At 49.9% G+C, this 26091-nt stretch overlaps 2 long non-coding RNA genes across 3 annotated transcripts in view; one reads left to right on the top strand and one right to left on the bottom strand.

Annotated features, from left to right (window-relative positions):
- The window catches only part of LOC112547297 (uncharacterized), a 386761-nt gene that overhangs the window by 318373 nt on the left and 42297 nt on the right, over positions 1-26091 (top strand). The window lies entirely within an intron of this gene.
- The window catches only part of LOC112547298 (uncharacterized), a 33944-nt gene continuing 26236 nt past the window's right edge, over positions 18384-26091 (bottom strand). Inside the window, exons 3-4 of the long non-coding RNA XR_012895671.1 lie at positions 20783-20837; positions 18384-20203 (exon numbers count right to left, since the gene is read on the bottom strand). This is a non-coding gene — a long non-coding RNA (uncharacterized LOC112547298). The remainder of the gene's footprint in view (positions 20204-20782; positions 20838-26091) is intronic.

Here is a 26091-nt window from a genome sequence, read left to right as displayed (position 1 = left end):
AATGTTGCTCCTCAGCAGTTATGCTTCCCAAAGACGTATGCCCAGAAAATGAAAGCCCATGTAGCTTTGTGACTGAACATTACATCTGCCACAAAATTATCTCTGACTCAGCCTTATACAGCCCTGTGTTTCAGGGCTCAGAGGGGACGTGAGAGCCGTTTTCAAGTATCTGAAAGGGTGTCACAAGGAGCAGGAAGAATCATAGAATACTAGGACTGGAAGGGACCTCGAGAGTCATCGAGTCCAGCTCCCCGCCCCCATGGCAGGACCAAATACTGTCTAGACCATCCCTGATAGACATTGGGCTTAAATTGAGATTCCATAACCTTCCTAAGCAATGGGCTTCAATTGCAGCAAGGGAGGTTGAGGTTGGACATTAGGAAAAACTTCCTGCCTGTCAGGGTGGTGAAACACTGGAATAAAATGCCCAGGGAGGTTGTGGAATCTCCATCACTGGAGATATTTAAGAGCAGGTTGGATCTCTCTCAGGGATGATCTAGATGGTGCTTGGTCCTGCTGTGATGGCAGGGGACTGGACTTAATGCTCTCTCAAAGTCCCTTGCAGTTCTAGCATTCTATGAATCTATGAATTATTGTGTCTTTTCCTGGAAGAAGCTGCAGATTTTGGTTAAGTGGCTTAAGTTCTCCCAAAGCCTGGATTGATAACTGCAGACTATATTCACTGAGATTGTGCCTGGACTACACCTCTCTGTCAACAGAGAGATGTAGATTAGGCACGTGGAAATTGCTAATGAGCCGGGATTTAAATATCCTGTGCTTCATTAGCATAAACATGGCCACCGCTTTGTTCGAAACGGAGCTTTTTCGGGGAAAAAACAGCAGTCTGGATGCGGATCTTTCAAAAAATAAAGTCTTTTTCGAAAGATCCCTTATCACTCATAAAATGAGGTTTACAGGAGCTTTCGAAAAAGGCTTTATTTTTCGAAAGCTCCCCATCTAGACTGCCTGGTTTTTTTCAAAAAAGCTCCATTTTGGAAAAAAGCGGTGGCCATGTTTATGCTAATGAAGCGCAGGATATTTAAATCCCAGCTTCATGAGCAATTTCGACGTGCCTAATCTACATCTCTCTGTCAACAGAGGTATAGTCAAGACACAGCCTGAGGACTGAGCATGCTTGGGATGTGAATTTCCACAGGTGTAAGCAGCAAATGCTGCTCCTTCCCCATTCAGATGATTTTATCAGCTTTGTGTGTATAGTTCATGGTTGTAGTGCAGAGCCAATTAATCTTTGATTATTTTAGGTAACTTAAATTATATTAATTCGGCTACCCCCTGAAGCTTTTAAATTATCAACTCTTTGGGACAGGGGCCATCTGCTTTCTTCTGGGTTTGTAATCCAGGATGGGAGTTCCAAGATGCTACACAATTTAAATAATTATTGGTAAGCATTAAGTTGTCTCTGAGCCTACATGTTTTGTTGCAGAAAAGCTTTCCAGAATAGCTAAAGGGTTTTTTTTCCCGAAAACGAAATAGAACAGAAAGAGAAGTAGGGCAAGCTGAACTAAATAATGCCACAAACAATTCTAAACAACCAGATGAGAATGTTTTTTGTGTTAACTTTCATCTTGTTCTAGTACCGCGACTCTCAACATCCCCGGAGCCTTAAGGTAAAAGCAGATGTGTTACGGCTTTCTCTTATCCAGCCTTCCAAAATACACACACGGTCCTTTAATAATGAGGAAAAGCAGATGATCTATGAGTCGCTCACAGGCTGTTAGCACGTCGATGGATCACCGCTACAGATGTTTGCAAAGAAATCGTATTACTGACCGAAAATGAGAACAATTTTCACTCGGCACTGTATGGTTTGGATTAGACAAGAAAGGAAGGAGTGGTATAAATCAGGGTCCGTTCTGGGCAAGTAAACCTCGTTCTGGGTGCCCTGTTTTTGTGTGTCAGCTCAGACATGGCTGTTTCCTCAGGCTGGCGTCGGTGGTCTGTTTTAGGTGCTCTCACAGTGGCCTGCAGGAGAGCATCCAGGAAATGGCTTTCCAAATACGTTCAAAGCTAAGCCTCTGTCTCTCTGCTCTGTACCCCAGAATCACTCCCGGCCTGGGTTTTGGCCTGAGCCAGCACCCCCGGACTCAAGGGGAGAGATTCCCATTAATTTTGGGTCGGCCCTGGATTAGTTCCTGGTGAATGACCCCCCAGTGTCACAAAGTGCCCCAGAAGCAGGGAGGTGTTGGGTGCAACATCCCCTCTCCAGAGGAGTGTCCAGAGACCGTTCAGCATAGAAAATGGTGGTGGGACGTGTCCGGGGCAGCTAGAGTTACACAAGCGCCGTCCTCCAGCGGAACTGGAGCCCCTAGAAGAGACCGGTCATGGCAGCGGGGCATGCTCCTCCGCAGAGTGAATTCTCTCCGGGGTGCAGAGCTCCAGGCTGGCTCAGGTGTCCGCTCCCCTCAGGCAGTTACCAGTTCCTAGCTCATCAGTACCCAGCTACAGGGGCCATTTGCTCCAGCCTTCCATGCCGTCTTGGCTGGGAGGCCTGTTTACCTGCGTGTCCACAGGTATAGCCGCTTGCAGTTCCCATTGGCCATGGATTGCTGTTCCCAGCCAATCGGGGGCTGCAAAAAAGCAGCATGGACCGGAATACTGCTTCCCTCAGCTCCCATTGGCTGGAAATGTTGATCCGTGGCCAATGGGAGCTGCGGGATGCCACATGGACTGGAACATCGCTTCCCGCAGCTCCCATTGGCTGGAAATGTTGATCCGTGGCCAATGGAGCTGCGGGATGCCACATGGACCGGAACACAACTTCCCGCAGCTCCTATTGGCTGGAAATGTTGATCCGTGGCCAATGGAGCTGCGGGATGCCACATGGACCGGAACACCACTTCCCGCAGCTCCCATTGGCTGGGAATAACGATCTGTGGCCAATGGGAGCTTCAAGCAGCCGTACCTGTGGACATGCAGGTAAATAAAGCACCTAGCCTGCCAGGAGCTAACTCTGCCTCTGGCATGCAGGCCGCCCATTGCCCACCCCTGGTCTAGGGTCTCCATAGCAATGGCAGCCTGTGGGAACAGGCCTCGGAGCCCAGACCAAAAGATTGAGCATTACGGGGCTCGTGCTACAGCATGACAAATAGCTGGGGAGACAGGGCAGCTCGGGCAGGAACTTGGGAGCTGAAACCCAGAATTCAGGCTGCAGTGTGAGCTGCCAGAGTGCATGCCCCACCAGCTGGAGTCTGTCAACCTGGGCTCTGAGGCACGGCTGTGTAGACGTACTCCTGCAGGCCAAGCGCTGTGTGCTGGTGTGATGGATAGGAGGCGTTCTGGCCTCTGAAGGGTGTTGTTGGCAGGTAGCTAGGGCTGTTGTTGGCAGGGATCCAGGAGAAGCAATGGGATACAGCACTGAAATTTGAATTGTGTGTAAATACCTGGTTTGCTCTTCCTTTGTTGTCTTCTAAGTTAAGAGCTGGAGGGAGCAACATGCAGTAATCAGAATTACCATGCCAACAAGGAATATTGGGCATGGACGTGGACTGACCTGGGAAGGGATCGTGAGTAAATATAAAGGAGAACGGGGTATTTAGTCGCAATCAGGGTATTTTTATTTGTTTTGGTTGTTCGGTTAAACTACTCTGTGTGAACCTATGCCTTCCCTCCCCCATTCACTAGCTGAGGGTATGTCTACACTGCCACCCTAGTTCGAACCAGGGTGGCTAATGTAGGCATTCGAAGTTGCAAATGAAGCCTGGGATTTAAATATCCTGGGCATCATTTGCATCTTGCCGGGCGCCGCCATTTTTAAATCCCCCTTAGTGCGGACTCCGTGCCCGCGGCTACACGCAGCACGGAGTAGGTAGTTCGAATTAGGCTCTCTAAACACCTGGAATGAAGTGTACTGGTAGTTCAAATTAGAGAGCCTAATTCGAGCTATCTACTCCGTGCCGCGTGTAGCCTGCGGGCACGGAGTCCGCACTAAGGGGGATTTAAAAATGGTGGCACCTGGCAAGATTCAAATGAAGCCTGGGATATTTAAATCCCGGGCTTCATTTGCAACTTCGAATGCCTACATTAACCACCCTAGTTCGAACTAGGGATGCAGTGTAGACATACCCTAAGAGATGTTCTCTGTCTTTTAATTGGTTTTATTCAGTTGCTCTATAACACCTAGCAATCAAGTCTGCTTTATCAAGTAGTTTTGTTTTGTTAATAAAATCACGTTTTTTTAAGGTGATGGTTTGATTCTTGCGTCCTGGAAAGTAACAGGGAGTCTGTGTGTGTGTTTGCCTGCCTCAGACTGCGCCATCAGCTACCAGACTGCAGCTTGTTTCTCTCTTTTCTTTTTTCAAGCTCTTTTGGGGCAAAAGGGCTTGGGGTACCGTTGGGGGAGGAATTCATGGGGTTCCCTCCTGTTTTTTAGGGTGAAATCACTCCATGGTGGCAGCTTTGGAGGGGGAGGGGCGTTGTTCCTCTCAGAACCAGCGCCTCTGGGACTCTAGGGAGTTTTTGTGTGTGCAGAGCCTATAGAGGCGAGGTATTTAAGGTCTTTGCGGGCCCCCACCTCAGAGTGCCAGAGTGGGGGCCAGTCCTGGTAGCTGGAAAGGGCAGAACTATGCTGCAGGCTTTGCCAGACTATTGCATAGCTTTGCCCTGGTATTATTCGTTTGCTCTGAGCCACGGAAGGGCTGGCATCGGATGTCGAACACCTCGGCCCCAAACCCAGCACGCTGCTGTGCACGGGACGCTTCTTATTGTCTGGGATTCTTTGTTAGCCTTACGGTAGCCCACAGGAAAGCCCCGAAACTCAGCCCTGGGCAAACTGAGACCGTCACTTCCCTTGCTGTGGAAATAAATTCTCAATGAAATGACGAACTTAGACACACCCACATGACAGTTCTGCTGCCGTCAGGGTGGCTCCACCCACACCTCTGAGAGCAGAGACAAAGCTGGCCTTGGTCTGTGGTCTAGGCTGCACGGGGGCGGAGAGCACGGATCGTTCACCATTGGGCGTGGACGTGCTTTACTGAGGATTGGTGAGCAGCCCCGCCCGGAGCCGCTGGCAGTCTCCCAGTGTTTTGAGAAATACCAGGAGCCGTTTGACAAACCGCCTTCCTGGTGCGGTGAGCTGGGATGGCCGGCCAGGGATCACAGCTGCGCTTCGGCCTTGGCGCTGAACGTTTGGCTGCTGTTGGTTTAACCCCGATGTTATCTCTCCACATTGTTTGTGTGCACAGGACAACCCACAATGCTTTGCATCTTGCTTGCAGAGGCCAACGCCCCCTTGGCAGGGGCAGGGTTTCGTAGCTGGGATGGTAAACGTGCGGTCATTTCAGGGCATTTCATCTGCTTTATCATTCATCTGGCCCAAAGCTGCAAGGTTCATCCCTTAGTGGCTAAAATCATCGAATCCTAGGGCTGGAGAAGACCTCAGGAAGCCATCGAGTCCAGCCCCCTGCCCAAAGCAGGACCAATCCCAACTCAATCATCCCAGCCAGGGCTTTGTCGTGCTGGGACTTCAACACCTCTAGGGATGGAGATTCCACCCCCTCCCTAGGGAACCCATCCCTGTGCTTCCCCACCCGCCTAGGGAAATAGTTCTCCCTAATATCCAACCTTCTCTTCCCTCAGGCCTGGAGGCCAGTTTCTTTCCTGTGACTGAAGACTTGCCCCGTATGCAAATGTAGCTCGGCTCTGAGGCTCCCTGGCTGTTTGTGGCCTGCCTGGCATATGCTTGGCCCTCTAGATTCCAGCTGGAGGAAGCCTTCTTCTAGACGGTTGGGCTAACTCTGGCCACAGTTGTCTAATTGTAATGTAGCCTAGTTATCCAGCTGTTTATTGACCGTACCGCTCTGCCACACAGTCAACCTCCCACCCCTGCAAATGATGTGGCTGGGACCGTTGGTTTCCCCTATGTGTGAGCGATTGTCTCCATTTTCCGTTTTCCATGCTCTCTTGCATAGCGATGTTCCAAGTCACTGGAAACGTGGGTTCTTCTAAACCAAGGGAAAGAAATTGTGCTCTCAGCTACCCCATGAAATCCCACTGAGGTCAACAGGGTTGAATAGCTATAACTCGGGGTAGAATTTCCATTAGGGACCTAACCACTTGAAGGCCACGGGTCCCATATGAAGAGCGATTAAAATGACTGGAACTTGTCAGCTTAGAAGAAAGGAGAAGAAGGGGATAGAATAGGGGTCTGTAAAATCATGACTGGTGTGGAGAAAGTGAAATAGGAAAAGTTATTGACTTGTTCCCATAACCTAAGAACTAAGGGTCGCCAAATAAAATTAATAGGTAGCATGTTTTTCTTCACACAGCGCACAGTCAACCTGTGGAACTCCTTGCCAGAGGCTTCCACACCGGCGTCTAGGCTGGCCCCCAGCGTGGGCATTCTGGCGCGGAGGAACAGGGGAAATTAGCTCTTCCCTGCAGAAGTGCCAAAGCAACTAGGTGCAAATGTCAGTAGCCCTGTGGCTGTTCTAACTGCAGCCAGGGGCCAGAGCGATTCCTGCCGGGCCCCAGGATGGGGCGGGGCGAGGGAAGGAAGAAGGGGGCGCCCTTGCCCACACGTGTGTGCGAGGCACTGGCTGCAGAGGCGGGACTGCACGGGCGCTACAGGAAAGAGGAGGCAGGGAGCTTTGCCGTATGCGGATATATACGGGTCAGAGGCCTGCATGGTTGTACAGATGCAAGTGCAGAGTCCCACAAGTGGTCGGTGTAGAGCTGGTACCCAGATAGGCCCTCGCTACCCTACTGAGCCTGGCCCCGTTCAGACGTGCGGGCAGAAATCCCTTGTGTAGACGCAGCATGCACGGGAAACCCAGCCCCGCTCACCTCCGCCCTGCAGGGCCATGTTAGGGATGCCCACAGAACCCCGTTCTCATCTGCATGCGGAACGGGACACCCGGGAGGCGGGAGTTACCAGCACGACTGTGTTGCCTGGGGCTGTGATTTTTTTTCCTACTCCTCCTGGACATCTCTACGCCAGCAGCCCTTCGTCGTGTGGACCGGACCGCAGGCATTCGGTGCACACTTGCCGACTGCCATACGCACACAGAGACCCGTGCTGAGCGCCTTGAACTTCCACTGCAGCCAGTGAGCCAAATGCTCAGGTTTACACCCAGCGTTGTGTCAGTTCCCACTCACACAGAACTCCCGTTTTCTAAACTGGTCGTTTTCCCTGGGCACAGGCTAAGGGCTTCGGGATTCGGCTTGCTGACGTCCCTGGAATTCCAGCGTTTGGCTTTTCGCATCAGTCAGTTGGCATCTTCAATACCTGCCTTGTGGCATGAACTCAAGGTCATTGTTTGCCTTTGTTTCTGGAACATTACAGGGAGCTTAGTGTCCCTCAAGGCTCAGATGAGTCCGGGGAGGGTCTAACTTGAGTTGTGGCCAATTCCATGCTGTGCTTTTTTTGTGACAGTCCTGCCCAGTACGCAGTACCGGCACCTCCAGTCAGAGCTTACCTGGAAAGAACGGCGTGTACCTGCACCTCTGTACGCAAATGTCCGACAGTCGACTGGGCCAAGTATCTTAAAGGGGCCGTGTCTCTTAAAAGGGCAATGCCGGTCCCACCCCATTTTTTTTTTCTCAACAACGTTTCCTCTGGAGTACCGGCACTTCCCCCCCCCCCCCCCCAAAAAAAAAAGCACTGATTCTGTGTGTCTGTGATGGGACTGGCCAGCCCCTCACTGAACATGGGGGCTGAGAGCCTGCCTATTGGGTAGAATATGCCCCTCCCCCGTAGCCCTGCTGGGCATGCTCGCAGTGCAGCCCCGGTATAAAAGGCTACAGGGCTGCTCAGTTGGGTCTGGCTGCTGGAGGGGAAGGAGCTCCTCTCCAGACACCGGAGCCACAGCTGGACTAAGAGGCGCTGGACCAGTTACCCCTGCTGATGTTGTCTCCGGGACGAGCCAGACCACAATGCCGGCTGCGCTGTGCAGCCCCCCTAGAAACCGTCGCTGCCTCGGCCACTGCTGCCTCCCAAGCCACGCCTGCCAACGTTGCTGCTGTAGCCAGACCCGCATCCACAGGTGGGACCGCTGTCGGCCAGTGCGAGGGGGTAGGAAGTAACCCGGGGTGGGGACCAGAAAAAGGCCCCGCGGGCTCGGCAAGTTTTGGGGAGAACTCCCTGCTGAGCCAGTGGTGGGAACCACCCGCCACTGAGAGGGCCCTGGGTTGGGGCCCAGTGGAGAGGGAGGGCCCGGGCACCCCCCACCTCTTCCCTCCAGATCCCGGACGATGAGCGGATCCTATAGAAGACTAGGCCTCTGGGCCTGCATCCAAGGGACTAGGCTGCTGGGCCTATATTTCAAGGACCAGGCCTTGCGGTTGAAGGGGGCAGGGCTGGTGACCCCGCCACAGTCTCTCAAGTCCTGTATTTTGTTTATTCCTGGTGCAAGTGTAGGGTTTTCTCTTGTGAGCCATTGCATGGTGGTACATCTCCTCGCTCCTACTGGTGGCATTCAGAATAAGCGTCCTGGTTATTTTGCAGATTGGGGTTGTCTCTCTCAAGCTATCCTAAATGGGGGAGGGGTTGGCAGCGTTCGAGCAGCAGGTTTTCTGCACTCAGGCGTATGGGTGGTTTGCGGTTAAGGTGCTCTTCCGCTTGAATCCCTCGCCCACCTTTCAGCTCTATCGGAAACACCAACGTCAGCCCACGTGTGGCCGCATAACAGGCGCCCACATGCTTCAGAACTGTTTGGCCACCAATGCAATGGTCGTCATGACCACGCTACATTTCTCCGTGCTCAACTCCTCCCCCTGTCCTCCGCCCCCTAACTATGAACATAAGAACAGCCAGACTGGGTCAGACCAATGGTCCATCCAGCCCAGTGTCCTGTCTGCAGACAGTGGCCAATGCCAGGGGCCCCAGAGGGAGGGATCACAACAGGTAATCCTCACATGATCCCTCCCCATCACCCACCTCCAGACAAACAGAGACTAAGAACACCGTTCCTACCCATCCTGGCTAACAGCTATTGATGGACCTAACCTCCAGGAATGTATCTTTTTGAATGCTGTTGAAGTCCTAGTCTTCACTACATCCTCTGGCAAGGAGTTCCACAGGTTGACTGTGCGCTTCCTTTTGTTTGTTTTAAATCTGCTGCCTATTGATTTCATTGGGTGACCCCTAGTTCTTATATTGTGGGACTAAGTAAATAACTTTTCCTTATTCACTTTTTTCACACCAGTCATGATTTTATAGACCGCTCTCATATCCCCCCTTAGTCTCCTCTTTTCTAAGTTGAAAAGTCCAAGTCTTTGCTTGGAACTATGCACGGAATGTTATCAGCTGAGGGAAATAAATAAGCTGTTTTGAATATCGACTGACCTTCTCATGGTCACTGCTGTACCTGCTGCAGACAATATTTATACCCTGATCTCTCTGGGTCAGTCAGTAAATAGCATTATCATTTCACCAGCATCTCCTGCCTCCATCAGCCACCGGAGATGTAAACACATCCATCGCTAGGTTTGTATTACAGATGGTGGTCCTCGGAGATTATGCATTAAGGATCAAACGGAGTAGTCGTTTCTTATCGTATGCCCCCAAGATATAGTACAGTCTCCTGGGGAAATCTTGTTTACCCACATGTTCCAAGTGAATGCCGTATTTTGTTCACAAAGCGAATGTCAGCTTGGGTTCCAACGTTAGATCCTATCTAATTAAGAAGTGCTACATTTGCACTCCATCTTGGCTTTACCATCTGCTGTAAACCAAAGAGTGTGGGTCCATTCGCTATTTATTATCCTCAGTGTTACTATCCATCTATCGCTGGACCCTTGGAGTGTTTGCGTTTCAGTGTCGGAGTGTATGTTTGTATACACAGCATATGCAAATTCTAGATAATGTCTTTAATAAACCTATTTTCATCGCTGTTCCCAGTGCACCTAGGACCAGCTGTGAGGAGAATCACTTGGATGTTAAAGTGCTATTGACAAAATTGCTCCCCCTGGAACTTAAATATGCACAGATGTAGCTCTTCCTCTCTGTCAAAAATCAGGGTATTCCTAGGGTGAAGTCAGAAGGCACAAGTATCGTTTAGCCAGGCTTCCTGCCCTGAATGCGTTGAAAAGCAGAATGCCTTTAAGGAGCAACTGCCACAGTTTGGCTCCTGCTGGAAAGGTGTCCAAATGCAAACACCACCCCACTTAGCACCTTCTCCTTGGCCAGGAGAGAAGCCGTGGGTGGACTAGAGATGGATGGGTCTCTCCTAACCCTGGAGCTTAGACATGAAGAGGATTGGTTTGAGTATCGTGAGCTGACAATCCAGCATCTTTCAGAAACACTGAATTCCCTTTTCAAACATTAAAGGCTGCCTTGAGTAAAGTGGGCTGTGTGTTTCCCCTGGAGAGAGGGTGAGCTAGAGATATTACTCTTCTAAACGATGTCTTTGTGTGCTGTGCTAATCTTAAGAAATATTTTGAGATCTGGTATTTGGAGGCTGAGGATGGTAGTGTACCTTTCAGAATGAAACACATGGGCTGTGTCTAGACAGGCAAGTTTTTCCGCAAAATCATCTGCTTTTGCAGAAAAACTTGCCAGCTCTCTACACTGGCCGCATGAATTTCCGGAAAAGCACTGACGATCTCATGTAAGATTGTCAGTGCTTTTCCGAAAATACTATGCTGCTCCCGTTCGGGCAAAAGTCTTTTTCCGGAAGACTTTTGCACAAAAGGGCCAGTGTAGACAACAGAGATTTGTTTTCCGCAAAAAAGCCCCGATCGCGAAAATGGCGATCGGGGCTTTTTTGCGGAAAACCGCTTCTAGATTGGCCACGGACACTTTTCCGCAAAAAGTGCTTTTGCGGAAAAGCATCCTGCCAATCTAGACGCGCTTTTCCGAAAATGCTTTGAACGGAAACGTTTTCCGTTAAAAGCATTTTCGGAAAATCATGCCAGTGTAGACGTAGCCATGTAGTTTTGTATACAATTCGGATACGTACCAATCCTTTTATTTCCCTGCTAGGCCTTCTAGTGTGTTCCATTGGCATATGTCAAGATAGCCATGTGGCAAGAGCAGTCGGTAGTCCTAACCAGTCGGGTCATGTGACCCAGAAACGGTTCTTCCAGAAATATGCATCTCAGAATTTTGGCCTCCAGAGACAAGATGTATGTGTCTAGTCTTCTGACATGGCTTAAACCAGAACCATGAATGAAACAATCAAGTCCTGTTGTCCAATACTGGATGTGGGAAAGAAGGTACGTCATTTAATTAGTCAACGACCAAATGATGTCTTTCAAATTTTGGCACATTATGTTGAAGTGTTTGGCCTCCAAGACATCTGATGAAAATGCATCCTTGACTACTCAAGGAGAGGATTGAGGAGAAATCTGAGCCTTTAGCTATCATCTTTGAAAAATCATGCAAAAGAGGACAGGTTCCAGAAGATTGGAAAAGGGCAAATATAGTGCCCATCTATTTCCCTACGAGGGCAGGGAAGCCCTGGGATGGGTTTGCTGTGGACGGGTGGAATCTCCATCCTTAGAGGTTTCTAAATCCCAGCTTGACAAAGCCCTGGCTGGGATGGTTGAGTTGGGTTGGTCCTGCTTTGGGCAGGGGGCTGGACTCGATGACTCCTGAGGTCTCTGCCCACCCTGGGATTCTTTGATCAGAAGGTCCATCAATGACAGGAACAGAGAAAGTAGCAGGCACAGTGGATGGCCGATATCCCCTTCGCTCTGCCCCCGACGGGCTCGATGTTGGAAGGAGGAGTTGCCCAGGAGGGACAGGTTTTGGCAGACGAGAAGCAGGAGGCTTTTCCAGGTGAGCTGCTGAAGCTGCAAGATTCCGTCCCATGTTCCAAAGTCTGAAGGTGTTTGTGCTTCAGCCCATTGCACAGAGCTGGGATGCGATTCCCAGGGCCAGGCAAGGCAGCCAGCAGGGCGGGGAGCTGTTTTACCCCAAAGATGCACAGCAACCAGCGAGATGAATAGCAAAACCTCCAGAACATGCAAATACCTGGCCTGCGTTTGCAGATGGGGGTGGATGGTGTCAGGATACGTGGCTGTGACTGGGGTGATGGGTGGATGGTGTCGGGATACTTGGCTGTGATGGGGAGGGGTGGATGGTGTCGGGATATGTGGCTGTGACTGGGGTGATGGGGAAAGGGGTGGATGGTGTCGGGATATGTGGCTGTGAGTGGGGTGATGGGGAGGGGGTGGATGGTGTCGGGATATGTGGCTGCGACTGGAGTGATGGGGAGAGGGGTGGATGGTGTCGGGATATGTGGCTGCGACTGGGGCGACGGAGAGGGGTGGATGGTGTCGGGATACGTGGCTGTGACTGGGGCGACGGAGAGGGGTGGATGGTGTCGGGATATGTGGCTGCGACTGGAGTGATGGGGAGAGGGGTGGATGGTGTCGGGATATGTGGCTGCGACTGGGGCGACGGAGAGGGGTGGATGGTGTCGGGATACGTGGCTGTCACTGCAGTGACAGGGAGGGTAGTGGCCACAGGGGCTGAACGGTTTTTTCCCCAGACACCTGCTAAAGACTCTCGGGCTGCCTGCTGTGGCCAGCGTGTTGGTTCTGCTGCACGTCAGGGAGGGAGCTGTGGGGTGGGTGGCCCAGGGAAGCCCACATTTGCCGTTGTTCCGATTTGGGGTCCATCTCCCCATCCGAGAGTGAAGAAAGCGCCCTCCTGTCAGCCCAGCCTTCTGAATCTCAGCCTTCGGGAACCTCGGTTCCTGCTGGGGCCTTCCCATGGTGCACACCCGGAAAGGGTCCCTCAGGGGGCCCATCCCGTCCTCGTGGGGAGGGCAAACTCCAGCCCTGCCCCACCCCGCCCTACCGCTTGGGCCTGAGGCCTGCCCCTGGAGCTAGGCCCTGCCCTGATCCTTCCTGGCCACGAGGAGAGCCGGGGCTGCCGGGCTGAGTCCCTGACCCAGCCTGCCAGGGGAGCCAGGCAGCTGCTCCATGGCTCCACCCCTCTCTGGCAGCCGAGTTCCCACGTTGCTGCACCGTGGCTCCATCCCTCCCCACCAGCGGCCCAGCCTTCATCGGTGGGGCGTGTAGGCAGTTTGGGGAAGGCTGTGACTTCCCTTGCCTGCGTTACCGCCCGCCCCCGGTTCCTTCATCGCCTGCGTTACCGCCCACCCCGGTTCCTTCATCGCCTGCGTTACCGCCCGCCCCCGGTTCCTTCATCGCCTGCATTACCGCCCGCCCCCGGTTCCTTCATCGCCTGCGTTACCGCCCGCCCCCGGTTCCTTCATCGCCTGCGTTACCGCCCGCCCCCGGTTCCTTCATCGCCTGCGTTACCGCCCGCCCCCGGTTCCTTCATCGCCTGCGTTACCGCCCACCCCGGTTCCTTCATCGCCTGCGTTACCGCCCGCCCCCGGTTCCTTCATCGCCTGCATTACCGCCCACCCCGGTTCCTTCATCGCCTGCGTTACCGCCCACCCCCGGTTCCTTCATCGCCTGCGTTACCGCCCACCCCCGGTTCCTTCATCGCCTGCATTACCGCCCACCCCCGGTTCCTTCATCGCCTGCGTTACCACCCACCCCCGGTTCCTTCATCGCCTGCGTTACCGCCCACCCCGGTTCCTTCATCGCCTGCATTACCGCCCGCCCCAGGTTCCTTCATCGCCTGCGTTACCGCCCACCCCAGGTTCCTTCATCGCCTGCGTTACCGCCCGCCCCCGGTGCCTTCATCGCCTGCGTTACCGCCCACCCCAGGTTCCTTCATCGCCTGCGTTACCGCCCGCCCCCGGTGCCTTCATCGCCTGCGTTACCGCCCGCCCCCGGTGCCTTCATCGCCTGCGTTACCGTCCGCCCCCGGTTCCTTCATCGCCTGCGTTACCGCCCGCCCCCGGTTCCTTCATCGCCTGCGTTACCGCCCGCCCCCGGTTCCTTCATCGCCTGCGTTACCGCCCGCCCCCGGTGCCTTCATCGCCTGCGTTACCGCCCGCCCCCGGTTCCTTCATCGCCTGCGTTACCGCCCGCCCCTGGCCCATGCCTGAACACTCGTGCTAAGAATGACGCTGCCTGTTCCACTCCTTCATCCAAGGCCCCTCGCTGCTGGCTGGGCAGGAGCTCCCTCATTCTGACTCAGGCCACCCCGAAGCGGCTTAGGGGCATCTGCTGTCACGTCGGACGAGTGAGCAATGACAGTTCGGGAGATGGGAGGGGAGCGACCGCAGCGCAAGAGGAGGAGTTAAAAAGCGAGACAAATGGGGGACTGAGCTGTGTGTCTCGTCGCTTGATGGCACCGGGGTGACTTGCTTCTTTAGTAAATCTGTCGTGCGTGCACAGACTTGGAGGCGTTTTTTTTAACCTCTGAGCCCTCTCCAGCGTGAGCGCCTCTCTCCGTAAGCAAAGGGAAATGCTCCTCTGAGCTCTGAGTCCGTTTGGTCAAGGACTCCTCCTAAGCAGGAAGAGCTAGAAGGGCTGGAGTGCAGCTTCCTCTGGGCCTCACGTAAGCAAGGGCCGGGGTTTGGTTGCGCCAGGACAACGGGATGCGCCTGGAATGCGATTGGTTCGTATGGAAGGGAAAGGGGGGCGATAGCAGGGACGGTTCTACTCACAAATGACCACAGGGGGCAGCAAGCAGCTGCATGCTCACAGCACGGCGCCCTCCACCCCAGCCTGCCTCTGGAAGTGGCTGCCAGCTGCCCTGTGGCCCCTGCCACTCTGGGCCGGCCCCAAGGAGAAGCTAGTGGGTGGGGTGCAGAGCCCCTGTAGCCCTGGGGAGGAGCTGGAAGCCACCCCCACTCTATCTCGTGAGCCCCCCTCCTCTCAACCCCCATCCCTGTCTCCTGCAGGCCCCACATCCTCAGCCCCTGAGCCCCTCTTCAATCCCAACCTAGACTCCTACACGCCCCGCAGCTCCCAGCCTCCTGCCCTTAATCCCCTTCGTCTCCAGGCCCCTGCCCTGACTCCTGCACCCACCCTCCCACACTGCCAGCCCCCTGCCCCAAAGGACCCAAGCAATCCCGGGTAAGTCTTCTAGTAGCAAATATTGCAGAAATCCATGCTCTCCCTCTGGGAAAGAAGAGAAGTCCATGTGCTATTGTATGACCTTAAGGCCTTAAGATTTCTACATAGCGCATATGCAAATGAGTATGTAACGCCATGCATCAATTTGTATATGTAATCAAGTGAGGTATTTGTGAATGCAAATGGCAATTATGCAGCTCCGTGGCCATTTATAAATGCGTTTCCCAACTGCAAACTCAAATGAGCCGATTGTGCGGGGGATCGTTGAGAAAATGAGGGCCGGAATCTCTCTCTTAGTTTCCACATCTGTAAAATGGGAAGAAAAAGAAAATTCCTACTTCCTAGCAACGTGCCAACTAATTTTTTTCATTCATGTGCGGGACAAATTTTGTTCGGTGCACAAAGGCATGTGCAGATGTGCACCACCAGTAGACATACATGCTGCTGGCTGTGGATGCTCTGCTAATCGGCTGGGCGGTGCCTGACTCTCTCCCTGGGCAGCCGCCCAAGTGCTCAGCTTACAGGGAACCCTGCTTCCTAGGGTCATTGGGAGGATAAATCCATTGAGATTCGTAGAGCGGTGATGCTATCGAAACCTGGGAGGCTGACAGAATTGCCAGGCCCTCGGACAAGGTGAGTGGAGGCCCGCTCCATACTCCCGGAAGGGGTGAGGCAGGCCCTGGAATAGTAGCCCTGTTTGCATCTCTCACCCCCACGCCGGTCGGTGGGCCTGCTTGAAACACAAAGTCTTACTGGGAAGGTTGGGTTAGTTTTCATATTTATCAGCCAACTCTGAGCTGTGTGTTTGTGTTGTACTCCCAGATCGTCTCATGTAGCAGATTTTTAAAAGAAGAGAGAGCGCCTTTCCTTTCCATAAAAAATATTTGATTACAGTATTGACAGAGCTGCTGATGTAAAAGGGCAAAGAGAGATTTCTAAATGGCTATATCACAGCTGTAAATTTCATCTCATGTTGCTTATTGACCTCTAATTGTTTCCAGCGGTAGCGGGAGACGGGAAGATCAATAGACCGTACAGATAGTTAATATCCTCATGGCGCACTCGGCTGTAGTTAGGAAATAATAAAATTCATCACCCTCTGATTTTTAGCAGGTTTGTAATTGAAACATTCCACTCCAGTGTCGCGGGCTTCGTCATTACCGGATTTCTTTGTAAGGAATTATTATTTTATCATAAATATTTTAGCAACTCAAAAAGAGATTAGTTTCTTGCCTAAACATAGGTCCTCAGGAAAATTAGGAGAAACGGGGTGGACAATTCAATGTGGTTAAAAGTAAGGATAGATCTGATTTTTCACTCAAAATTTGAATTTGGTTTTGTTTTTTGGAGGCCCAGGTAAGTTCTGCTAAAACTCCCGCCTCAGCACCCCCACCATGCTTCTAATCTTTCCCACTGCTTTGGAAGCTGAAATTACCAGTCCTCGCCTGAGAGAATGAGTTCTCGCGTGAGGCAGGCTGGAGTGGATATCGGGGAGACCCGTTGTCTCCCTGCCAGAAATGGGTGAGTGGATGTGGCCTCGTGCAGGGTCCAGATTCCCAACATTTACTCCGGCAGGGACTTCTCAAACGGGCTCAAAACTGAAACTACTTCATGAGTAAGGGTTGATTTTTTTTTTTAACTTGAAAAATGTTGGGAAAAACAACGGGTAAATGGCCAGCGTGTCCTTTTCTACAAGAAATGTTGGGGGTTTGAAAATTGTTTCAAAATTTCATTTCATGTGTACACAAAGGTTAAAAAAAGAAGACCATCAAAATCTGACCCAAAATGAAATGGCCAGAACAAAACTTTTTGACTGACCTGTGCTGATTTTTTTCAGTTGGCTGGTTGGTGCACTTTTTCCAGATTTTGCCTTTCTGTTGCAATTCACGATGGGGGGAAAATTTTCTACCTTGAAAATTCTTGCAGGATGGGAATACAGGCAGTCCCCGGGTTACATGGATCTGACTTGCATCGGATCCCTACTTACAAATGGGGTGAGGCAACCCCGCACTGGCTGCTTCCCCCCAGCAGACCAGGGAGACGCGAAGCTAGCACCCCCTCCCCCAGCAGACCAGGGAGACGCGGAGCGGCTTTTCTCAGCAGACACCTCAGCTTGAGAATAAAGGACTGAGGGAAGTGAGGTGTGGGAGAATAAAACTGAGCTCTGGAGAAATGTTTGGCTAGAGTTTCCCCTACAATATGTACCAGTTCCGACTTACATACAAATTCAACTTAAGAACAAACCTACAGTCCCTATCTTGTACGTAACCCGGGGACTGCCTGTATAGTTTCTCACCTAGCCCTAATTTTATGCCCTCCCCCCGAAACAATTTGAATGTTCCTAATGGATCAGCTGTTATGCACAGGCTCGTTTTTGGCACGACAGGTGTACACAGTACTTTGCATTTCATTTGCATTTTCAACATTCATATTACCCTATTCTGGCAGGAAAGATGCAAATCAAATTGTTTTCCTAAAAAGCTTGGCCATTGCATTTGCTCAGTAACAAGACATCTCCTATTTCTCCAGGCCAACAAGGGAATACCTACCGTGTAATCATCTGCAAAACAAAAACTTCATTCATCATATATTTCAAATGCACTGCTGGGCAACCCCACACAGGCAAAGTGAGTTACATGGTCTCTGCAGCCTCCCGGCTTGTCTCCGCGTTCCTTTGTGGTTGCCCAACAAAAATACATTTTCCCCACACGTTGTGAGTTTGACAGCTTCTCAGAGATGTTGATTGACATGGTACTAAGTGCTGGAGGTTTCCTCTGATAGAGACACTTTCGTGAAACGTTCCGCTTGTGACCTTTAATAGCTATAAGAGGGAAATGATTTTGCAGCCGTTTCATTCTGAGTGAAAGGCGCACATATCGATCGACTGCACATTTAATTCCCTAAGAGGCCTCGCTGTTATACCATTCAAACTGCACAATCAAATTGTCCTAATAAAGCACAGATGCACGAAGGCACATGCTGTGAAGCAATTAGCAAACAGCTCTGAAATATTGCATCCCAAACTGCTTTCCATGTACTGCTTAAGAATCTAGCTTTATGCTTGCAGTAGAAGTCTGATAGCCACCAGAACTAGCAAGAGATTCGTCTATATCCTGATCACAGTCATGAAACAGGGTTTCAAACAGTTAATGCCCGGTTACATGACAAGGGTCAGCTTTCTCACACTTCAAGAGCAATAGGACAATGTGAATTTGCCTGGTTTAACGCTGATTTCCCCTCTTTTATAATGTTATTTGACTTTCTTTTGTGCATCCATTGGTCAAAATGTCAACTCCTTGTTTTACAAGCTAACAATACTAGTCTCAGAGGGGTAGCCATGTTAATCTGTAACTTGAAAATCAACAAGCAGTCCTCTAGCACTTTAGAGATTAACAAATATATTAGGTTGTGCATTCTTGTGGGGAAAACCTATTTCATCAGAGGAGTTAGAGTGGAAATTACAGAATCCAGGGTATAGATACCAGCAAAAGCAGTTACCTGTGAATTGTAGAGCCAGTGTAAATGAAGCTAATTAAGTCAGGCTGGATGTATCTCATTCATAGCTTTTGATGTGGATATGTGAATATCACAGTCAGAGGGAATTGTCTTTGTAGTGTGTTAACCAGCTAATATCTTTATTCAAGCCCAAGTTGATAGTGTCAAACTTGTAAATGAATTCCAGCTCAGCTGTCTTTCTCTCTAATTGGGGGATAAAACTGCTTTGTAGAAGAATGGCTACTTTTAAAGCCATTATCAAATGTCCAGGGAGGTTAAAATATTCCCCATCAGGTTTATGTGTGTTACCATTCTTGATGTCTGATTTGTGTCCGGTTGGTACTAGGTGGCTACACCTGCTGAAAGATGGATTTACAATGCAAATACAAGACGTGCTCACAAAGATAAAATGCACCCACAGACGCAGGGCATCCGTGTTTGCTCTGCAGCTTTTCTTTGTGTATGCATGTGCAGCTTCCAGCCGGGATGCACACCTGCTGTGCACACGCTGGCCTTGGGCTGGGGTTCACAAGCCACAGGTTCATACATACCACCGTGATCATCTATTCCGATCTCCTGTGGAACACAGGCCAGAGACCCGCCCCTGAATAATTCCTAGAGCAGAGCTTTTAGCAGCACATCCCCTCTTGACTACAGAGTATCACTGATGGAGAATGCACCCGGAACTTTGGCAAGCTGTTCCAATGGTTAATTGCGCTCACTGTTAAAAATTCATTTTATTCCCTGTCTGAATTGGTCTAGCTTCAATTTCCAACCACGGGATCGTGTTCTGTCTTTCCCAGCTAGACTGACGTCCCCCGTGTCATCAAGTCCTCCACTCACCTTCTCTTTGCTAAGCTCAATGAGTTGAGCTCCTTGAATCCGTCACGAGAGGTATTTCTGAGCCCTCTAGTCATGCTCTCGGCTCTTTTCTGAGCCCTCTCCTATTTGGAAATATCCGTATTGAAGCATTCAGCTGTAGTCAAGGAGTGCGTCCAGCACCGCTAGTGTTACAAGCCCTGATTTTACTATCCTCATGAGCCCATGTTACCATAGTATCTGAGCTCCATCTCGAACAACCTCCCTGCACAGCAGGACCATGACGTTATCCCCACCTTCCGAGTGGGAAACTGAGGCATGGAGGCCAAGTGTCTTTCCTGCGCTCTCACAGGAAATCAGTGGCCAGGAGATAAACCCCTGGTCCCAAGTCCTAGTCTAGTACCTTAGCCAGCAGACTGACCTTCCTCCATGTGTTCACAGGACTTTACACCACTCCGTGAACACATCTTTTAGGGGTGAGCAGTGTTTTCCTCTGCAGTCTCCTAGGAGGCTCTGCGCCCATTGATGCTAGTACATTGTTCCCACGACTGCACATTGGAATTGCCATACAGTGAGGACATGGACTTAGCTTGCCCCGTGTTTGTCTTTGGGCGGGGGGTATCATGATGCTTTTATGTTAGTCGCCTCTTTCTCCTGGAAAGTGAACCCCGAGTTCAGAAAACAGGGTTTTCCCCGCTGAAAGCGCAACTGGGCCAGACCCTCAGTGGGTGTCAATAGCTGTAGCTCCATTGAAATCCAGTTTACACCAGCTGAGAAAACTCTTCCGATTAGTGAAAACAAACAAAAGCCGAGGGAGGAGGGCTCCTCCATCTACTGTATATTCGAGAGAGTTTGTCTGTCCATCCATCCATCCGTCTGGTAAGAGCTAGGCCCACCCACAATTTGGGGCACGGTCATACCTCTTCTCATAACGTCAAGCAAGGGCAGGATTTGGCAGTGCCAGGACGATGGGATGTGCCTGGAATGGGATTGATTCTCATGAAACCACACAGAAAAGAGACAGAATCAGCAGGCAGGTAAAAGGGGCTGGTTAGGTACATGACCTCCCCCTCAGGACAGCCCCAGCCCTGAGGCCCCCACCCTCCAGGCCCCTTTTAGGGATGGGAGGACTGAAACTTCCCGCCCCCAATTCGTACAGGAACATTGCTGGCTGTTCCCCGTTGTCAGGGAGCGAGGGGAAAGTGCCGGCTTTCCTGCATTCCTCACTCTGACTGGGGAGCGCAGGGGGGCAGACCAATCTGGAGCTGCCTCAGCCAGGGGACATGCACCCCTCCTCCGGCTGTGCCCACTGCAGCTGCAGTGGCCATGGAGAGGCACTTCTCACCTGGCCCCAAGCTGCTGAGGTGAGAGGGGGCTGGGGTTGTCCTCTCACCCTGGGGGAGGCCTCATACTGAACCCCTCCTCCCCAGCCCCACCCCACAGCAATGATTGAAATTTTTTTAAAAAAGGACTTAAGCACCTGAGCAACACCAGGTAAATCTTCTCGTATTTCATAAAATAAGGGTGTAGAAGGGAACTAGGGAGAGAGAAACCTGACCTTCTTGAGGACCTTCAGCAATCCACACCCCTGCTCCGTGCCTCAGTTTCCATCTCTGTGAAAAGGGAATAATGCTACTTATCTCCTTTGTGAATTGCTTTTCGCTCCCCCATCTGAAATGTGCTGTTTAAAATCAGGGCGTTGTTATAACTGAGTAACCCGCCACTGCTTTTTAATATCTGAGGACTGGATCAAGTGTAGATTCTTTCTCTCCCTGGCTATGTCTAGACTACAACCCCCTTTTGTAAATGAGACAGCTTGAAATTGCAAATGAAGCTGGGATTTGAATTTCCTGCACTTAATTTGCATAATGATGGACGTGCGTTCTTTGGAAAACAGGTATTTCGAAAGTGAAACCACCATCTAGACGCGGTTCTTTTGGGGAAAAAAACCTTTTTTCAAAAGATTCTGTAAACCTCATTTTTTTGGCAAATTCCATGTTAGAGCAGCAACACTTAGGACTTCTATTTAGAGCTGGTAAAAAAAACACAGCAAAATGGGTTTTTTCCATTAAAAATAGCTTTATAATGGCAATACAAAATTTTCATTTGGTTGAAATGTTCCAGGTTTTGACAAGAAAAAAAAACTCCAAAACCAGACATTCAAAACTGAAACTCTCAGTTAATTCTTTTGTTACGGTTTTTGAGGAAAAAAAAATTTCACGAAGAACCACATTTTTTTTTTAACTGCAAATCCTTTTCAGAAAACTTATCCTGCTTTCTTTTATTTTGGATTTTTTTAACTGAAAAGAACCAATACAATATTGTGGGAAATTTGGGGAAAAAATAAGGACTCCCCCCACCCACCCACCCCCAAAAGCCCACCTTTGCATTTTATGCACGGCCAATAGCACAAGCATTGCAGCCAATATTTTCAAGCGGGGCCATTTATATTGGTTGCCTCAAATTTTAGGCTCCCATCTGGAGGCATCTGGGTTCACAGCTCCCGCTGAAGGCACACACCTGTGACTGGACTGCTCCCAGAGATTGGCTAGCCAGAATTAGTGGGCATTTTGGACCGTGCTGGCTACCAGCCTAAACACGTACTCCCTCTCTCCTCCAGACACAAGTCAGTGATTTTTACCCCCTTGTAATGACTGGGAAACTAAGAGGACTGAGGAGTCCTAGAATACACTGTCTGCCCCCCAGGAATTTTCCATTTTGAGACTGGAGATGTGTCTTTGAACGCTCATCCCGACATCAACAAAAATGCTTTGGGATGACAGCTGGGAAGGGTCAAGACATATTTGCAGCCAGCACCAAGTATAGATTTAACAGCCACCTTCATGTGCATGGTTTTGAAAAGTGGGGGCATCAAACGATGCCTCATGTCGGATTTGGCTTGTGGAAGCCAGTTCTGACACAGACATGTTTGAAATGTGCCCTTTTAATAGCCCTGGAAAGGGAAGTCATTCACTTCTCTCCCTCTGCTGCTAACAACTTTTGGTCCCTGCCAAGCTAGGCCAAATTGAGACCAACCATCAAGCAGGAAAAGGCTTTGTATTCCGTTTCCGGGCTCCTGGGTCATCCAACCATCCAGCAGAGAGTTGTCAGAGTTTACGTTTCGGCCTTCCGCCGTATCCCCAAATCCCGTGGACTCTGATAGGGCTGAAAAGTGATCACCTTGGAATCTCCCAATTGTCAGAGGCCAGAAGCAGATGATGAGGCAACAGAATGGCTTCTCTGAACTCCTGCGGCCCCAGCTGGTCTGGGAGTAAGGAGAGAGGATCATAGCTCTGTGCCACGTTTGATTTCAGCCGGCAGAACCGTCCACGTTTTTAACCTGCTTGCTTCCGAGGCTGCTCCGCGGAGCTGTTCCTGAACTGTTTGCAGCTCTTCTTTGCCTGTATTCATGCTGCTTCCATCTGCTCCCATGTTTCTGAGCAGGCCGTGTCTGCTGAAATCGACAGCGGCTATTTGCAGCCAAAAGAAAGTTTGTCTTTCTCTAGTACCTCTTTAAAACTGTTTTGGTTGGGGGGGGGGGGGGGGGGGGAAGGAGCTTCATGTGATCCAATGCATTTAGGCTCTGATTTTTAAAGATAAGTGTCTCCTCCAACTTCCTTTAGATTCAGTGGGATTTAGACACCGAAATCCTTTTTAAAATGTGCCCCTTAGTGCAATATCGTATGCTAGACTGTAAACATAACATGATTGCCCTGTAATCACCAAACTGATAAGGAAACACAAACACATATTTATTTTGCATCAGGTCTAAGTGCAATAGAATTCCTTTTGGAAGTCCCCGAAAGTTCCTCTAGTTTTTATATTACATAAGAGTCCGTGCCAAGAACTACGAGACACAAAGTCGTGATTCAGGTTTTGTGGTCAGGAAGCGTGTTTTTAGTTTAGTACAGCCATAACATTTGTCCTTCTACCAAGAAAAATTAAGAGCAGGTCCTGTATTTTTAAGTGTGTTGCTAGAGAATAATTAAAAGCCATTTTATTACAATTAGAACTGATCAGAAATAGGGTTTTATTTGAACAGGATTTTTTAATTTAAAAAAATAATAGTTTTTTTCCATGAAAAATACCTATTTTTTACTAAAATATAAAAAAAGTTTTAAGCCAAAATATTTCAGTTTGGAGGCATTTGGCTTTTTTGACAAAATACTGAAATTTTCCACAGAAGGCCAGATACTTTTCACACACAAATTTTTTAAACCTAAACATTAATTTTCTGTGAAATTTTAAACCTTCCTGTCTAATCAAAGCAACTTTTTTTCCTCAAAACATTGGCATTTCCTGTGGGACAGAAATTCTGTTTTCTCTCCAACTGTAGTCACACATCCTTATTAGGAGTAATTTTAGTCTAAAGTCCACCACATATCATCAGGTTACACACTCTGGGCGCATGTCATGTCAGCTGGAGAATTTCCTCCGATGCACTGTATAAAAAAGGAGATGCCACTACATTGCATTCTGTAAATTCTTCACTTCTTTCCAATATGGCCATTATCCTCTGTGTAGACTCCTATGCACTGATAGAAAATAGGGATGGGATTTCACTAGGACTTGTGCTCCTAAATTTCTTGGGCACCTTTTGGAACTTCCATTTTGTCTATACTTACTTGGATGGTCGAATTAAGATACACAACTCCAGCGATGTTACATTGCGTAGCTGGAGTCAATGTTCCTTAATTCGACCATCAGCACAGTCTCCACAGTGAGCGGTCGGCAGAAGCAAACTCTCCCATTGACTTCCCTCATTTCTCATGAATTAAGGAGGACCAGTGTCGGGCACCCTCAGCATTTGATTTAGTGGGTCTTTCCTAGACCCACTAAATCAAACACTGGAAGATCGACTGCCACAGCGTCGATCTTCCCACTAGTGACTATAGATCAATAATGCTCTGTTCTTATTCAATCAGGTGGGATTTTTCCTTTTAATTTAATTTCGTTTCAAGTACAGGTAGCACTCATAAAATTCCTTGTGAAGTCATATTTTCCCAAATATCTTAGATCGGTTTTTAAAAAGATCCGTGTGAACATGATAGTAAACAGAGAGGGCATCAAAGTGAAGTACTTAATTCCTGAGATAGCACAAAGAAAACGAGAGGGGCATCTGGCAAATGTGTGGGGGGATGTCTTTAGGTTGAATTCATTTCTTCTGAGAGGTACCCAATTGAAATTGCCAGAAAGCCAAGGCTCGGATTCATGTGTGAAATAGCGACACCACAAGCTATGGCTGCGTCTGTCTCAGCTCTCCATCCAACCCTTGATCTAGAGCAATGGTTCCCCAAACTTTTTGGCATCACTCCCCCTTTTTGATTTTTGAGAAACCCTCATGCCCCCTCCCCCCAAAAAATAGCATAAAATCTTGTTGAGCAAAAAAAAAAAAAAAAAAGTTGCCCTTTTAAGAGCGCAGAGCAGGCATTGTCCCTTTTAAGAGCCCTTTTAAGAGCAGAGCAGCCCAGCTATTTTGAAGTCTGCCCAGGACACTCCATCCTCCCCACGTCCCAGCCAGCCCGAGCTGTGTGTGTTCCGGGGATGCCAGAGCGAGGAAAAACAGAAAATACCAGACATTTCATTTCACATGGTATTTTCTGAATTTTTTTACCGACAGACCAGGCTCTTTCTTGGGAGGGATTGACCGGGGATCAGGCTGGGTTGCCTCACGCCCCCCCTGGAATTTCTTCACGCTCCTCCAAGCCCCTCCCCCCGTTTGGGAACCTATGATCTAGAGGGACCCATGTTTGGATGGAGAGCTCAGAGTTGTCTCCACTGGCCTTTGAGCCCGGGGGTCCCTGCTGAGTCTGAAGATTAGGGTGTCGGTTGTGCTCATTCTTTTAGCAACAGGTCCACTTGAATTGCACTGTGCGCCCTGCCATCCAATTTCACGTAGGCCACCAAACAGCCCCCGTGTGATCCATTTTCCATAGTTTCCGAGCTTGTCTAGGTCTGACTCAGCAATCCGAGTGGAAAGGCTCCTCAGAACACGGCCCTCCCCTAAGTTGTCCGCACCCCTTGTCCATGGGGGATTTCAAAAGTGCATCCGTCGGTATGAAGCTACCCTTGAGTGGAACCAATTGGCAACTGCGATGGGCAGAGATCCATCAATGAAATGAGATCTTGTTACATAGTGACGTGCTGTTTTGTTGGGGCACCTTAGAAACGCACAAATATCTAGGGTCATGAGCTTTTGGGGTAAAGCTCACTTCATCCAATGAGCTGGGTTTTACCCACGAAAGCTCATGATCCTACATATTGGGGAGTTTCTAAGGTGCCCTGGGACTCCTCGTTGTTTGTACTGTTACAGACTCACCCGGCGACCCCGCTGGTACTGTGTAGCTGTCATTGTTGGCTTACCGTAAGGATCAATGTTAAAGCCATTGTTGTACGGCAAATGGACTGAACATGAGACCAGAGAAAGAAGCTGATCTGTGAAGGGAAAGGGGGCAGGAAAAATTAGTGATGATGAAAGCGTCAGGCAGAAAAACTACATCTGGCATTTGTCTACATCCAGCCGTGACTCATATGCTAAATTGTATTAGCGAGCACTAAATTAAATCTTGGATAGGAAATAGCTAACTTGAGTTCAATAGTGAAGCGGAGTTCATGGGTTTTAGTATCTGGCAATGACAGCTTGGATGGAGATATTACAAGAGAGCTGATGGTAGCCAGAGAGGCAAGTTGACGGAAGGTCAAGTGTCGATGATGAAGAAAAGCTGTGGAAGTGGCGGGGGAGTCGTGTCGGCAGGGGGAGTGTGCAGAGCAGACTTTGCATCTCAGGGAGCAGAAGGTGTCGGAAGCCTGGCAGTTTGGAAACGAGTTGTCAGGAAAATCTGTGCTGTGACAGCGCGCGCGAGAAAT

This window comes from Pelodiscus sinensis, chromosome 14, assembly GCF_049634645.1.
Source record: "Pelodiscus sinensis isolate JC-2024 chromosome 14, ASM4963464v1, whole genome shotgun sequence".
NCBI classification, from domain to species: domain Eukaryota; kingdom Metazoa; phylum Chordata; order Testudines; family Trionychidae; genus Pelodiscus; species Pelodiscus sinensis.
Note: the sequence above shows the minus strand (reverse complement) of the source record. Positions and strands in the feature narration are given on the sequence as shown.